Source organism: Microcebus murinus, chromosome X, assembly GCF_040939455.1.
Source record: "Microcebus murinus isolate Inina chromosome X, M.murinus_Inina_mat1.0, whole genome shotgun sequence".
Taxonomy (NCBI): domain Eukaryota; kingdom Metazoa; phylum Chordata; class Mammalia; order Primates; family Cheirogaleidae; genus Microcebus; species Microcebus murinus.
The window spans coordinates 52494248-52508738 of NC_134136.1; the positions used below are offsets into that span (position 1 = coordinate 52494248).

General features: G+C 34.3%; 1 non-coding gene across 1 annotated transcript; it reads left to right on the top strand.

The window, feature by feature from the left end:
* The first annotated feature begins 1552 nt into the window (after window positions 1-1552).
* On the top strand, window positions 1553-1613 carry LOC142866101 (U7 small nuclear RNA). The gene has a single exon (XR_012916164.1). It is a non-coding gene; the product is annotated as a U7 small nuclear RNA (small nuclear RNA).
* Window positions 1614-14491: the final 12878 nt, after the last annotated feature.

The following is a 14491-nucleotide window of genomic DNA, read 5'->3' on the forward strand; positions in this document are numbered from 1 at the left end:
GTCAAATTGGTCCAGAAACAGATAATCACAAAGACCGACTAATTGCCTTTCACAAATTACCTTCCTGGTGGTGAATATCTAAAATGGAAAATATTACTGAAAGATGGCTGTAATTATTTACTGAGAGGCATAAGAAATTTAGGTGCTAGGATATTTTCTTTATCATTTCCACCTTACTGATGGGGTCTTACTAGTAATCAGTATGTGACAAACATACATTTTATTTTCTGTACATCCAAATGACTCACAGTTAATTGTACAAACAAACATATGTCTGCTAAATCATGAGAATATTTTCTTAACACATTTTTTTGAGACAGAGTCTCACTCTGTTCCCTGGGCTAGAGTGCCGTGGAGTCAGCCTAGCTCACAGCAACCTCAAACTCCTGGGCTCAAGCAATACTTTTCCCTCAGATTCCAGAGTAGCTGGGACTACAGGCATGCGCCACCATGCCCAGCTAAGTTTTTCTCTATATTTTTAGTTTTCCAGCTAATTTCTTTCTATTTTTTAGTAGAGACGGGGTCTCACTCTTGCTCAGGCTGGTCTCCAGCTCCTAAGCTCAAACGATCCACCTATCTCGATCCACCTATCTCGGCCCTCCAGAGTGCTAGGATTACAGGCGTAAGCCACCTCGCCTGGCCCTTCTTAATACAATTTGAATGCAGTTATAATTTTAGTTTTCCAATAAAAGGAAGTTAATGTTCTTTTTCTTTTGATAAAATGCTACATAAAAATCTTTAGCCAAGTCAAGATAATAATAAAATAATATAGAGGCCCAAAGACAAGGAAGGGTTTTGAAATGGAATCAAATATCAGGATTAAAAAAAATAAAAATAAAAATAAAACAGACTTGTGCTTCTAAAGAAGTTAATTGACTCAATTAACTTTTTAAAAAATTATATCAAAGCCTGTTGCCAAAAGTTGTTTCATATTTGAGGAATTCAATTATGCTTGAAAGAAACTACACCATTAATAGGTCAATATACTTATTGTTTAGTGGATATAAAAGAAAAATTACTAGAGAAACTTTTTTCCAAACCTGACCTCAAATTAAAATTTAACAAAGTCTCATTAATTTGTACCTTGGAAGTTAAGCTCAGAATGAACAATTGCCATATATTTCCTTGAGTTTTAGTATACCTTGCTTACTTGAATTCTCTCATTAATAAAAGTTAGGGTGAATGTTCTTTCTCTCTCTCCAGTCAAGCTTGAGGACACAACAATTCACACATACACATAGACACAATGGACACAGTCAGGGATACATGCACTCACAGACACCCCCCCATACACATATCTGATACTTTCAAGAAAATCACTTACTATGAGGATAATGCTTATAATTTATACAATACATATTCATTTTCTATTAAAATCTAAATGTTTTATATGCAAATTTTAAAATCAGTGACAGAATAACTTTAGATTATTATAAAATGATGTACAAGAAAATTAAATCATCATAAATGGTAAACAGAGAAAACTTACTGTTAATAAGCTGATTTTAAATCGGTGACTGACTTCTGATATGAAAATGCACATTTAAAATGCATGTGTTACAGCTCTCTTAAAATTTATCTAGCAGTTTTCCTGGTTTTCACTGGAACACTTTCCCCCACAAAAACAATAAAAAAATTTAAAAAAATAAAATTCTTAAAAATTAAAATACTTTGAGAATAAGGAATGTAGTAAAACTTCAATTAATAAGAACAGTTGAGCAAAGAGGTATTAGTGGAGGTTTTGGCTTTTGGCTTTTGTTTGGTGCTGCTTTTTTTTGGATGTGTGCCTTATTTTGTATTGATTAACAAAATCTTAAGAATAAAACCTCTTTTTTCAATCTCAGATATTGAAGACCTTTCTAAATCATATAGTCCATGTCCCTTTCTTGTTAATTTTTTTAGACATAAAATGATCAGGTAAATGTAAACCTTATAGTGCCTAAAAATTATTGTTTTATATGTTAGTGCTCATGATAGAATAGCAACAGTAGAGACAATATATTTCCTAGAACTCCAGCTAGCACCTGAAAACGGGTTTCTAACCCTGATTCTTGGTATTATCCAATTTCCTTCACAGTTCTTTCTCCATGTCTTAGATTTAAGTCTGTTATCCATTTTGAGTTGATTTTTATGAGAGGTGAGAGGTGCAGATCCTGTTTCAGTCTTCTACATGTGGCTATCCAGTTTTCCCAGCACTATTTATTGAGCAAGGATTCTTTTCCCCAGTGTATACTGTTGTCTGCTTTGTCAAAGATCAGATGGCTATCTGAGGATGGTTTTGCATCTGAGTTCGCTATTTTGATCCATTGGTCTATGTCTCTATTTTTGTGCCATTGCCATGCTGTTTTGATTACTTTACCCTTGTATTAAAAGTATAGCTTGAAGTCTAGTAAAATAATGCTTCTTGATTTGTCCCTTTTGTTTAAGGTTGCTTTGGGTATTCGAGCTCTTTTCTGGTTCCATACGAAGTATAAAATTATTTTTTCTAGATCTGCAAAAACTGATGTTGGTATTTTGATGGGAATTTCATTGAATATGTAAATCACTTTGGGTAGTATAGACATTTTAACAATGTTGATTCTGCTGATCCATGAACATGATATAAAAAACATCATAAACTAAACTTGTGAGTTTTCAACATTTATTATTTACCAGATTATTATTTAATAAGAGAATAGAAATAACTAGAAAACAGTTTTTCATAATTGTTTACAGAAATTTATAGCATAATACAGGAACACTGAAGTTTTCATTATGTTAATTTTTTGTGTTAAGCAAACCCAGAAACCTAAGACTTGCAAAATGTTACCACCTGCTCACTGGATATTTTGTGTAGCAGTTTTACGTATAGGTCATATAGTATAAATCCTTATTTTTAAAGTCAAATCTTATGTATTTTATAAATTACTCACTCAAATTACTTATACCTCCAAACAGCAAATTAAAAAATCCTCGTAATTTAAATTGCAACACAAATTCATATTTTCTCCTAGGATGGTAATAGTTCTGTTTAGTTAATTTTTGTGTACATAACTATGTATCACATAAATGTGTATAAAATGTTGCTTTGATTTTAAAACACATTATAGATCTAAAGTTTTCAATTCATTAACAGTGAATATAATGACTTTGGAAGCATTGAGGTATCTCATGTCATAATGCAGCTATCCAACGTCCAAAAGCCATACAATAAAAGTATAGAAACCACTTGATAAGAAATTTATATCAGAGACACACTTGTTAAGAATATAGGTGTTTTTAAAATTTGTTTTGCCAAATGAACAATGATCATCATCCATTTGTATGCAGGATGGTACTGATACTTGTTTTTTGCTTTGCTTTTAGATTTAATCTGCTGTGCTGTTTAAATAACAGGATATCTGGAACATAAGATTGGGATCTGGCACAAAGTCACATAGTCATTTCTACATCCTTATAAAAACAGATTTTGGGATTATTTTGCTTAAGGTAGGAATAATTTTTATACTTCAAATTAATAAGCACATTTCCAATTCCTAATCTAATATCATTTGGTTAGTATTTCACATTACTTAATTTGTAAACATTTAGTATTTTCCTGTAATGATGATAATTTAAAAATAATATAATTTGGATTCTGTTCACATGGCAGCTGTAAAACATTATAGATTAGAAAAGTTTTGATTAAATTAGTGAGGTGGTAGTCACTTCAACAGGTTTTTAAGCAATTTGGGTGGCAAAGTCAGTTTCAAGAGTGCCCATACCATAATCAATACACATCCGTTAATACTTGACTGCCTAAAGACAAATAATAATAGCACATTTATGGAGTGCTTACTATGTGCTAGGCATTTATCTAAGCACTTTACATTATTACCTCCCACTTTACAGATGAGGTATCTGAAGCAAAAAGAGATTATATAACTTGCCTAAAGTTACTTGGCAAGTAAAAGTAAGCGGTGAAAAGCAGATATTAATGTGTTTGACTCTAGAGTCAGCACTTTTAACCACTATATTGAACTGCCTCCAATGGCAATCCACTGAAAGTGAGGTAAGAAATATTACAATGCTTCAGTTTTAAAGATTTTTAGCTGGTATAAAGGATATTGGATCTTACCTAGGTTCTAAAAATAGCAAATAGCTCAACCTTGAACATATCCTATGACCCTTCTAAATCCTCAGTTTTGTCACCTAAACAATGAAGGCCTGAATAAGTTAGTATCTAAATTTCTTAAACTTTTGCAATTTTATGTATCTATGACTTTTAACTAGAGTTCAAAGCAGTAGGAGTCAATGCATTAACTACTTACAGTGTGGAGAACAGAAAAAAAGGACCATTGATTCTTAAATTCAGTTTGATTGATGCTTTCCAAATGGATGTCCAGCAAGCTTATAAACAAAACCTTTGAATGTTATTTTTTTTTTACTTAGAAAACATTATTTCCCACTTCTTTATTTCGGACACTAATACTGATGTTTCAAGACTTCTACCAACATTTACTTCATTCAGAAAACTTTCCTTTTCCTTCAGGAAGAATTCTTTTTTCATTGCCATATCACACACTGAGATGACTTTCATTTTAATCATAATCATTCTTTCCTTTTTACCCCTCTCCCTGTTGTTCCATGAAGCTTCTTACTTTTTTTTTAAAGCCTGGTTGTGTTCTACTTATCTTTTCATAGTTTAGGCATTATCTTTTCAAATATTTCTTCATTGGACTAACTTCCTCCCCAGGTTGCTTGAATCTCCCTTTTCTAGGGCTCTGGTACTATGCAGCACACATCTCTTTCAGAATGCTGAATAGATTGTATTCAAATGATGTATATACTTGGCTTCCTCAATCATTATATGATCCAAGAAGACAAGGGTCATGTTTTATTCATCCTCATATTCCCAAACCTAGAGACATTGCCTGGAACATAGTAAGTGATAAATATATCTTTAATAAACTGAACTTAAATGGTGATTCATGGAAGACATAGCCTCAGGATAGTCCTTTAATACATCCTAAAAAGGGGGCAGTCACATCTTACTTGTTTTCACCTTATAGAAAATTATGAGAACTTGTAAGACAAAATACTAGTTTGAGGTCTTAAGACTAGATGATATACAAAGAAAGAACACATATACCAGCTATCATTATCATTATACCTTATAAATATCTGAGCAGTGATAAAGCTTCTGATAACAGTAAGTTATACCTCATGAAGATAGATTTATTTTTATAATACAAAAACTAAAAGGGTTATAGTGAACTTACAAGGTGAATATCATATGTAAGTTAATTTTTCAAAATAAAATAAAATAAAATAAATGTTTATTCCAATATATATGCTGGCTGTTAAACTTTTCCCATAGGTGCACTCAGCAGCTATGATCTGGGCCTTTAAATACAGAATTAATAAGGTATTTGTCGTCTTCAATAGGTCAGTCCCAATTGGTATGAATATAAGTATTTTATATCAGTTCATTGGGGAGTTATATGTTGTGGCAAATAATTATTTATTCAAGTTTTACTTTAATGAAAAGCATCCTATTAATACTACAAGGGAAAAGCATGGATACTATATAACATCTTTTTCAACTCTAAATGTTTCATTATATTCATATCTTTGGAGCAACATTGCATGTTTAAATGAGATTTCTGATTATGTTATTTCTCTCCTATAGACAATGCTACTTAATGCAACACAACAGTCCAAAGAACTATCAAACTAAATATTTCAAAAGTGATGAATTAGCAGCATGAGAGTTAAAGGACATTATGATGGATTGGGCAGAAAGCTGTTAAGTATTACCCCATGATATAAGCAAATGTGGACATGGTGTTTTATGAGAATAACACTAGAATTGTACAAATTTTGAAAGAATTGAATTTTAGAATATTAATTATACTCATCATTTCAGCACAAGAGCATTATGGAATCTCTATTAGATAAAGTAGAAGATCCACTTTGCAATCCACATTCATTTGAGGTGTATCAGTGGCATCAATAATTGTTACCTTAGGCTACTGCAAGAGCAAAGATGAAGAAAAAAGTCTGTGTGGTTCATTTCATAATAGAAGACATAGAGTCCTTGAAATTGAGATGATACACTTGAGCACATTTAGTGTTCAGCAAATAATTTCTGAATGTCACTGATCCTAGATCATTTTTAAAAAGCTACTTCCCCTTACTTTGAAAGATGTGTTATGCTGCATTTCATTACTTTTCTCCTTACCTTATTCTTCTTTTGTTTTAAAATAAGTGATGAGGCTTTCGGTGAAGATTAAGCACTAGCAGGCAGTAATGCAATGGCCCAAACACAGTTTTAATTGGAACCTCAAATCCTGTGGAAAAATAAGAAATTAAATCATTAATAAAATGCACTTCCCAGAAGACACTATGTTGATATATGTTAAGAAGCCTCCATTATTTTTTTTCTATAAGATTTCTATAGATATAGTTGCAAAATGTAAAATTCACTAGCTATGTCATATTAAGGTTATATAATGAAATTCAGGCTCTTCCAAGGTTTCAGGTATCAAGGAATTAATAAAAATCCATAACAATTTTACATGTACAAAATGTTAACATTATTATGCCAACATTTATCCTCATATTTTCTTATAAGGTTATAGTACATCCATTGCTTAATGCAATCCTGGAAGTACTACAGAGGTCTTTCAGTATGACCTAAGCAAAACCAAGGCATGGTGTTAAACAACTCAAGCTGCCACACAGTTGAAAGTATAGGAAGAAATGTCATTACTCAGGAGCTTTGCAAAAACTCTAATTATAACTGCTATCATTAAAGAAAATCTTGAAACAATCTAGTGAGTCACAGATTATACGGAGCACAAGCCTGAAGACCATTATAAAACAATACAGAAGCCATATTCAAGAAGTAGTAGATTTATGATCCTATTGAAAAGATCAATTCACTATGTATTTGGACAATTATTAAGCAACCCAGGGCCCAGTTTTGCTTAACAGCAATGCAAAATAGTATAACAAAGAGATTAAATCTAGTTGGGGGTATTAACTGTAAATGTAACAACTATAGATCAGTCCATATACATTAGGAGTAATGATCTAAAGCAATGATTAACCATCAAGTGGAATATTATTATACTTTAAAAATTGCTTTGGGTAATCTGTTTTAGGGAGTAGGAGTTTATCTTCCTAAATAACATGTTTTTTCATTTCATAAATATTAAGGTGAGTATATATATATATATATATATATATATATATAGGATCCATACAATATCCTAGAATATGTTCTATAAAGACATGCCACTTTTATGTGTGACACCTTTTAGTATTCTGTAGTGAACATAAGCAATCAAAAAATGATACAAACAGCTAAAATTTTCTTTATTTCTCCTTGCCTCACTGATTTCCAATGGCTTATTTACTTTTTAAACATTTAAACAGATAAATCTAAGGCCTATACTAATGGCATTTAAAAAGTTACACATTTTTTTCAAGTGTATTTTATTAATTATAATTTGCTATTGTATTGCATTTAATCTGTCATATGTTGATGAGAGGATGTATCCCAAAGATTATCAACATGATTGCAATGCTATTCTGCTTTTATCTGCTATCACTAAAATATTATCTTAATATCCCAATAATATTTTGCATTTTGATAAACACATTAAAATCACTTTTCCAAAAAATACTTAATGCTCACTAATAATATTCACATGACTACTAAGTGTCATGTTAATTAAAATAAAAAGATGAATGGACATGAATTATGCCCTCATGGCATTTGTAGTCAAGCAAGGGAGATGACAATGACAAGCAAGGGAGATGACAACTAAAAGAGAAGGTAGAATATGATGAGTATCTTAAGAACACAGTGAGCAAAAAAATCCACAGTAGTTTACAGGAAAAAAAATGTTTTCTTTCATCTCTGAGGATCAAGAAAGAATCTGTGGAAGATGTGGCATTTCTGCACGTCTTTAAAGATTTGGGCAATTAAAGATCAAACAGTGCATTTGGCAGAGAGAAAACTGCATGGAAAAAGAGGAAAAAGTACAGGGAAAGGGAAAGTATAGGGCAGATTTGGAAACCAGTGGGCAGCTTTATTTAGTTGAATCACAAGATACATAGATTGAGGTAGTGGAGGTAAGGCCTGAAAGATAGATAATTATCAGACAGTGGAGACTCTGAAATATAAGCCTAGGGAAATTGAACTTGTTTCTCTAGGCAATAAGACTCACTGAAGGTTTTGCAGCAGGGAGTGATGTGATAGGATTTTGCTTTAGGAAGATTAATCTTTCAGAAGCATTAATAATGGATTTGAGGGTTTGAAATAGTTGAGGAGAGGAGATGGTGTAAAGGCAGTTAGGGAGCTATTGTGATGGTCTATAGGAGATTTATTAAGGGCCTGAAGTATGATAAAAGCAACAAAAATGAGAAACATGGAACACTTACGAAAAATGTACACCATACTGACAATAGTTCTCTAAAATGTTGAACCTGGGGAACTGGGAGTATGGTGGTACCATTAACAGTGATGGAAACTGTAAGAGAATAAATTAGTTGATTTGATAAAGAAGGGGGAAATTTTGGTTTCTTTTAAATTTGTAGTGCTTGCAGGAGATGGTCTTGCAGGCATATGGAAGGTATATCTGGTGTCCAGAAAATTCTAGACTGCATAAATAGATGTGGGAAGCATCAGCATTCGCTCACTCAATTCATATATAAAAAGCACCTAATATATATCATGTATTAAAGATATAAAGGTAAATACTACACAGTCTCCTGACTCAGGGAGCTACTTTTCTAATACAGAAACCCAGTAATAAAAATTATAATTAAATATGGAAAGTCCTCTCATCAAAGTTTGTATTAATGTAATCATACATTTAGGACACATGATATATTTTCAAAGTGTCAGAGAACAAGTCTGAGAAAGTGACACCTTACCTGAGTTTTAAAGGATAAGAAAATATTTGCTAAGTGAGGGAACAATATTTAAAGAGGAAGGAAGAGAAAGAGAAAAGACGTAAAGACAACAAACAGTGGCATATATAAAAACTTTACCAGTTTGTTTGTTTGTTTATTGCTAGAGCAACAAGGAGAACATGGAAGGAAGGAATAAAAAGTAGTTTAGGACTAGGAAATCCACATTCTTGAACACCAGAATAAAACACTTGGGTATATTTAATAATGAATGGAGAATTAGTGAAAGCTTTTGATATAAGGGTGATGTGATTATATCTGTGCTTTAAGAAAATTAATTTAGTAGAGGAGTGTAGAATTAATTAGAATGGGTAAATCTTATATATGGATGGAATAGTTAGGCTCCTTCAAAATTCCAAATGAAAATGATGAGAGTTTTAAATTAAGGCACTGGTATATGAAAATAAGGGGCATATCAGAATTATATTATAGAGTCAGGATTGACTAGAGTTGATTGCTTTGATGTGGTAGGAAACCATGATTATACAGTTTTAATCACATTTTCAAACTATGTTGAAATTACTTGCCTCTGTACATCTTTAGTGTGGGTTACACAACACATCAGAATTATACCAACTGACAAGACTTAGCATCTCTTATTAAACAAATAGTTTATTAAATCTAAAAATCACTTCACATCATGGTTCTTGGCCATATAGGCATAGCTGTAATAGAATCATAATTCACTTAGAATTAATGAAGAAATATTTGCAAGTACAAAGTTCTTTTTTCTTATTTCTCCGTTAGATTTACTATCACTTACAGAAGAACTAGGAATATTGACTTTAAGCCAGCACAAATTTAATTCATCTGTAGTTCCATAGACTGAGTCTAAATGGAATTCAATTTTACTTGTTTTAACTTAAGAGCCATAATTACTTGACCAATGAACAAAAACTGGCTATGACATATATTCCAAGGTTTCTTCTTGTATTTGCATGTACTTCTTATGAAAGATCATTAAAAATAGTAAAATAGTGGTATAACAGTGTATATAATATCTTTCCTTCTCTTTCTCTTTTGCTCTCTCTATATCTATCTATATCTATATCTATCTATATATCTCCGTTGATGGGCACTTATGTTGATTCCATATCGTGGCTATTGTGAATAGTGCTGCAGTAAGCATGGCCTCATCCCAGTTGGAATGACTATTATCAAAAAGTCAAAAAATAACAAATACTGGTGAGGATATGGAGAAAAGGAAACACTGTTGATGATAATGTAAATTAGAATAGCCGTTATGTTCAACAATATAGAGGTTCCTCAAAAAAACAAAAACTGATACAACAATCCCACCATTGGGAACATATCTGAGTGAAAGAAAATCAGTATGCCAAAGAGACACTAAAGTGAATTTTGTCATAGCTGAAGCAACCTTTCAGTTTTGACTTTTTTTTTTAACCATCTGGGGCAAGAGTCTTCTAAAACTCTATTCCATGCTCTTGGACTTGCATTACAGAGGAAACAATGGACATAATTAATTTCTTTTTTAATAGCCCCAAATCATCTGCTTTAGCATCAATAATAGTATTTATGAAGGCTAAAGGGGCTGTTGAAATATGTAGAGGTATTTGTTGGAGCTGGCTTTCATTAAATGACTAGATACTTTAATTTATTCAATTTATTTTTAGGCTTTTTTTGGGGGGGTCTTCTTTCTAATCAAGTTGTTAACTATTACTTATTGCTCAATTCATATATGTGGCTCCAGTAGCATCTCCATCTCCTTTGAATTCAATGATTGTAATCTACTGGTGATTGAGGTATGCCATGCAAAATCCATTTGAATTGTGTATAAAGTAAAACTATGTCTTACTTAAGTAAGGGCTAAAGGGGCATGCTTACATGTAAAGCACAAGAATCACAGTGCTTGGATTCTGTCTCATGTGTATTAGTGGGCCCATAAATAGAGTAGATGGATTCAGAATGAGACTTCAGTGCATCTGTGATGTTCTGCAGATGATGCTTCTGTTTTTATATCATAACCCTATTAGTGAAATAATAATTAAAATGTCAAGCCTGGGACTGAGGGATCTAGTACAGAGAGTCTCATTGCATTAGGAGCTGAAAGATTTAGTAACCAGATAGAGTCACAAGCCCTGAGATATCTATAAAATAATTATGAAGACAAAGCAGACACCCATGCGTGTGCAAACACATGTGCACAAATACACACACACACACACACCCCTTTTCCAGGTTTCTAAGACAAGTATTGTAGGCAGAGACAAGACGGCCAACTAGAAACAGCACTTGTCCCACTGTCCCAGCTGAAGGGTGGAAGATTGAAGTGAGGAGAGCTGAGACAAATTATGACTCAGGTGTAGATCATAGGGAGAGACAATAGAGGCATCAGGGGACCCCACCAAGAAGAACTGTGACAACAAGAAAAAGGAAGAAAGAGAGGAGACGACAGCAGCACTGTGTACCAACTCCAGAGAAGCCCAGAACCAAGTGAAAAGGTAGGGGGGGTTCTCATCTCCCACTTGGGCACCTTCAGTGAATGGTGGGACACAGAGGCTCTCACCCTGTAGGAGAGTGCCACGAGGGACCAGAGAGCCAGCTTTCATATGCCTGGATGCTTCCTCCTCTGCATCTCTCCCATTCCTGGTACTGCAGAAAGTAATTTTGGCTGGAGCCAGTTTGTAGATGTGGCTCCTTCCCACACATATCAACCGAGAGAGTGCTTGGTGCTGAGAGGCCAGTTTCTCTCCATGCCCATGCGGGATCTCCTGCTGGCAGCTTGGACAGGTGGGCAGCACTGTTGTCCTCCAGATATGAGAGTGATGCAGGGAGACAGTGACCCCCCCCCATAGCAAGTGTGAGAGTGCTCTAAGCCCACAGGCTTGTTTCTCTGCAATGGAGGCTTGTCCTTTGCTGTGTCTCTGCCCCTGAGAACAGGGATGCATTCCAGAGGATCAGACATACGGACCATGGGGTAGTTTGAGAGCTAGTTTCAGGAGGCAAGGGAATGCACACACTTGGACTGATCTGAGGGCAGAAGGCTATGGAGTTCCAGGAAGCAAATAATGAGGGTACTTGCCCCACTCCTGCAAAGAAACTCGATGAATGGACAGGGGCCAGGGTGGAAAGAGCCTGGCCTGGAGCCTTTTCAATAACAGGAATAGGCACCCTCCCCGGAGACAGCCCTCCTAGCTTGGAGAGATTGCTCTGAACTCCATATCAGCAGCTCCCTCTAGTGGCTAGATAAGCAAGCTCTGAGCCCAACTGGGGCTTAGCAAAGCTTCTTAGGCTCTTGCATTCCAGCCAAGGTCTTGCTTCTTCTCCCTTCTCAGAGGTAGTAGGGATCAAACAGCCACCTGCCTCTGCCCCAGGAGCTGTAGGCTCCCTCCCTAAGCTTGGGGCATTAGTGCACCACCTGGAAGACAAAAGTCTACCACAGGAACAAACAATTACCTCAGCAGCTGGATACTCAGTGAAAACTACAATCAATGACAGGGGGAATAACCCCATAGCTAAACATAGTGACTTCCAACTCAAGCAATTAGGGAGCAACAGATTCGTACTCACAAGTACAGTCCAAAAGCTTGGAGACTAAGTTGGAGGGATCAAACTCATTACACTCTGTTGGGAATATGTGAAGATAACAGGTCAGAGGCAACCCAAGCGGTTTATCAAACCTGCTAAAACACCCAAAGGCAACTCAGGACCAGCAGTAATCTCCCTAGGATGGTCAGGAATCTATCTTTGGGGACTCAGAGACAGGGCCATAAGCCAACCATGGCTAAACACCAGCTCCTGATTAAGAGGCCAGATGAGAAGGAATCAGCAAAAGAACTCTGAAAACATGAAAAATCAGAGACAATGGACACCCCCAAAAGAAATCAATAACTCCTTACCAATTGATACCAACCTAAATGAAATGGTTAAAATGACAGATGAAGAATTTTAAATATGGATGATAAGAAACATCAATGAAATAAAAGAGACAATAGAAACCCAACATGAAAAAGCCACAAAAACAATGTAGGGAATGAATGAAAAATTCTCTAAAGGAATTGAATTATTAAAGAAAAACCAAACAAATTCTAGAAATGAAAAATTCATTCCAGAAATTACAAAACACAATGGAAAGCCTTAAGAATAGGCTATATCAGGCAGGAGGAAGAAACTCAAAGCTTGAAGATAACACTTATGAGCTAAATGAATCAGTCAAAGAGAAAGAACAGAGAAAAAAGAGAAATGAAAAAAGCCTACAAAAAGTGTGGGATTTTGTAAAGAGGACAAACAAAAAATCATAGGCATCCCTGAGTGCGAAGAAGAACATACACAAGGGTTTAATAATTTATTTCAGGGAATAATTGAGGAAAATTACCCTGGCCTTGCTAGAAATCTAGATATCCAGGTACAAGAGGCACACAGGACTCCTGGGAGATTAATTATAAAGAGGCAAGCACCATAACACATAGTCATTATGCTGGCCAAAGTAAACATGAAAGAGGCACTGCTATAAGCAGTAAGACAAAAACAGCAGGTAACTTACAAAGGAAAACCTATTACACTACCTGTACATTTCTCAACTGAAATCTTACAAGCCAGAAAAGATTGGGACCCATTCTCAATCTTCTAAAACAGAATAATGGCCAGGTTAGAATTATAGTCATACAAAACTAAGTTTAGTCATACAAAACTAAGTTTCTTATATAAGGGAGAAATAAATACTTTCTCAGACAAGCAATCACTGAGGGAATTTGCAAAGATCAGACCTGCCCTATGGGAAGTACTCAGAGCTGCATTATATTCTGATCACCACAGTAGACACACACCATTCTAAAATCATCCGCAAGTTAAAGTTCATAGCGCAGATATCACAATGGCTCAAGGAATAAAACAAATCAATAAGTTTCTACCCAACAAGATGAACAGAAATCCACCCAATGTATCAATTCTTTACATAAATGTGAATGGCTTGAACTCTACACTCAAGAGACATAGGCTGGCTGAATGGATAAAAAATACAAGCCAAGAATCTGTTGTCTCTAAGAAACACATCTAACCCACAAAGATTCATTTAGACTCAAGGTAAAAGGATGGAAAACAATATTCTATGCAAATGGAAACCAAAAGGAAGAGAGTATTTCCAACAGAAATGCTCATCTCTACACAAAGTCATGGAAACTAAACAAACTATTATTGAATGATAGCTGGGTCAAAGAGAAGATAAAGATAGAAATAGAAAGATTGATTGTTAGTTTAACTAAAGTTTACCATTGGGTTTAGATACTGAATATCTTGCTTGAGCAATTTAAATAAAAGTGTAAATAAACAGAAGGAAGAATATTTACCCTACTTGAAAGTAAGTTGTCTTAATGTATCATTTATTCACAAGTCAACAATTAGGTCAAACATAACTGAGTCTTACTTGTTTCTTGAACTAAGATTTTGTAAAGTTTATGCCTAAAACTTTTTAATCAAAAAAGTCATATGCAATTTGACATATGTACCTGAAAACAATATGCATATACCTCTATCTATCCTTTTCATTTCAAATTGCCATGATTTAGTCTTTCTTACTAATTCAAATAGG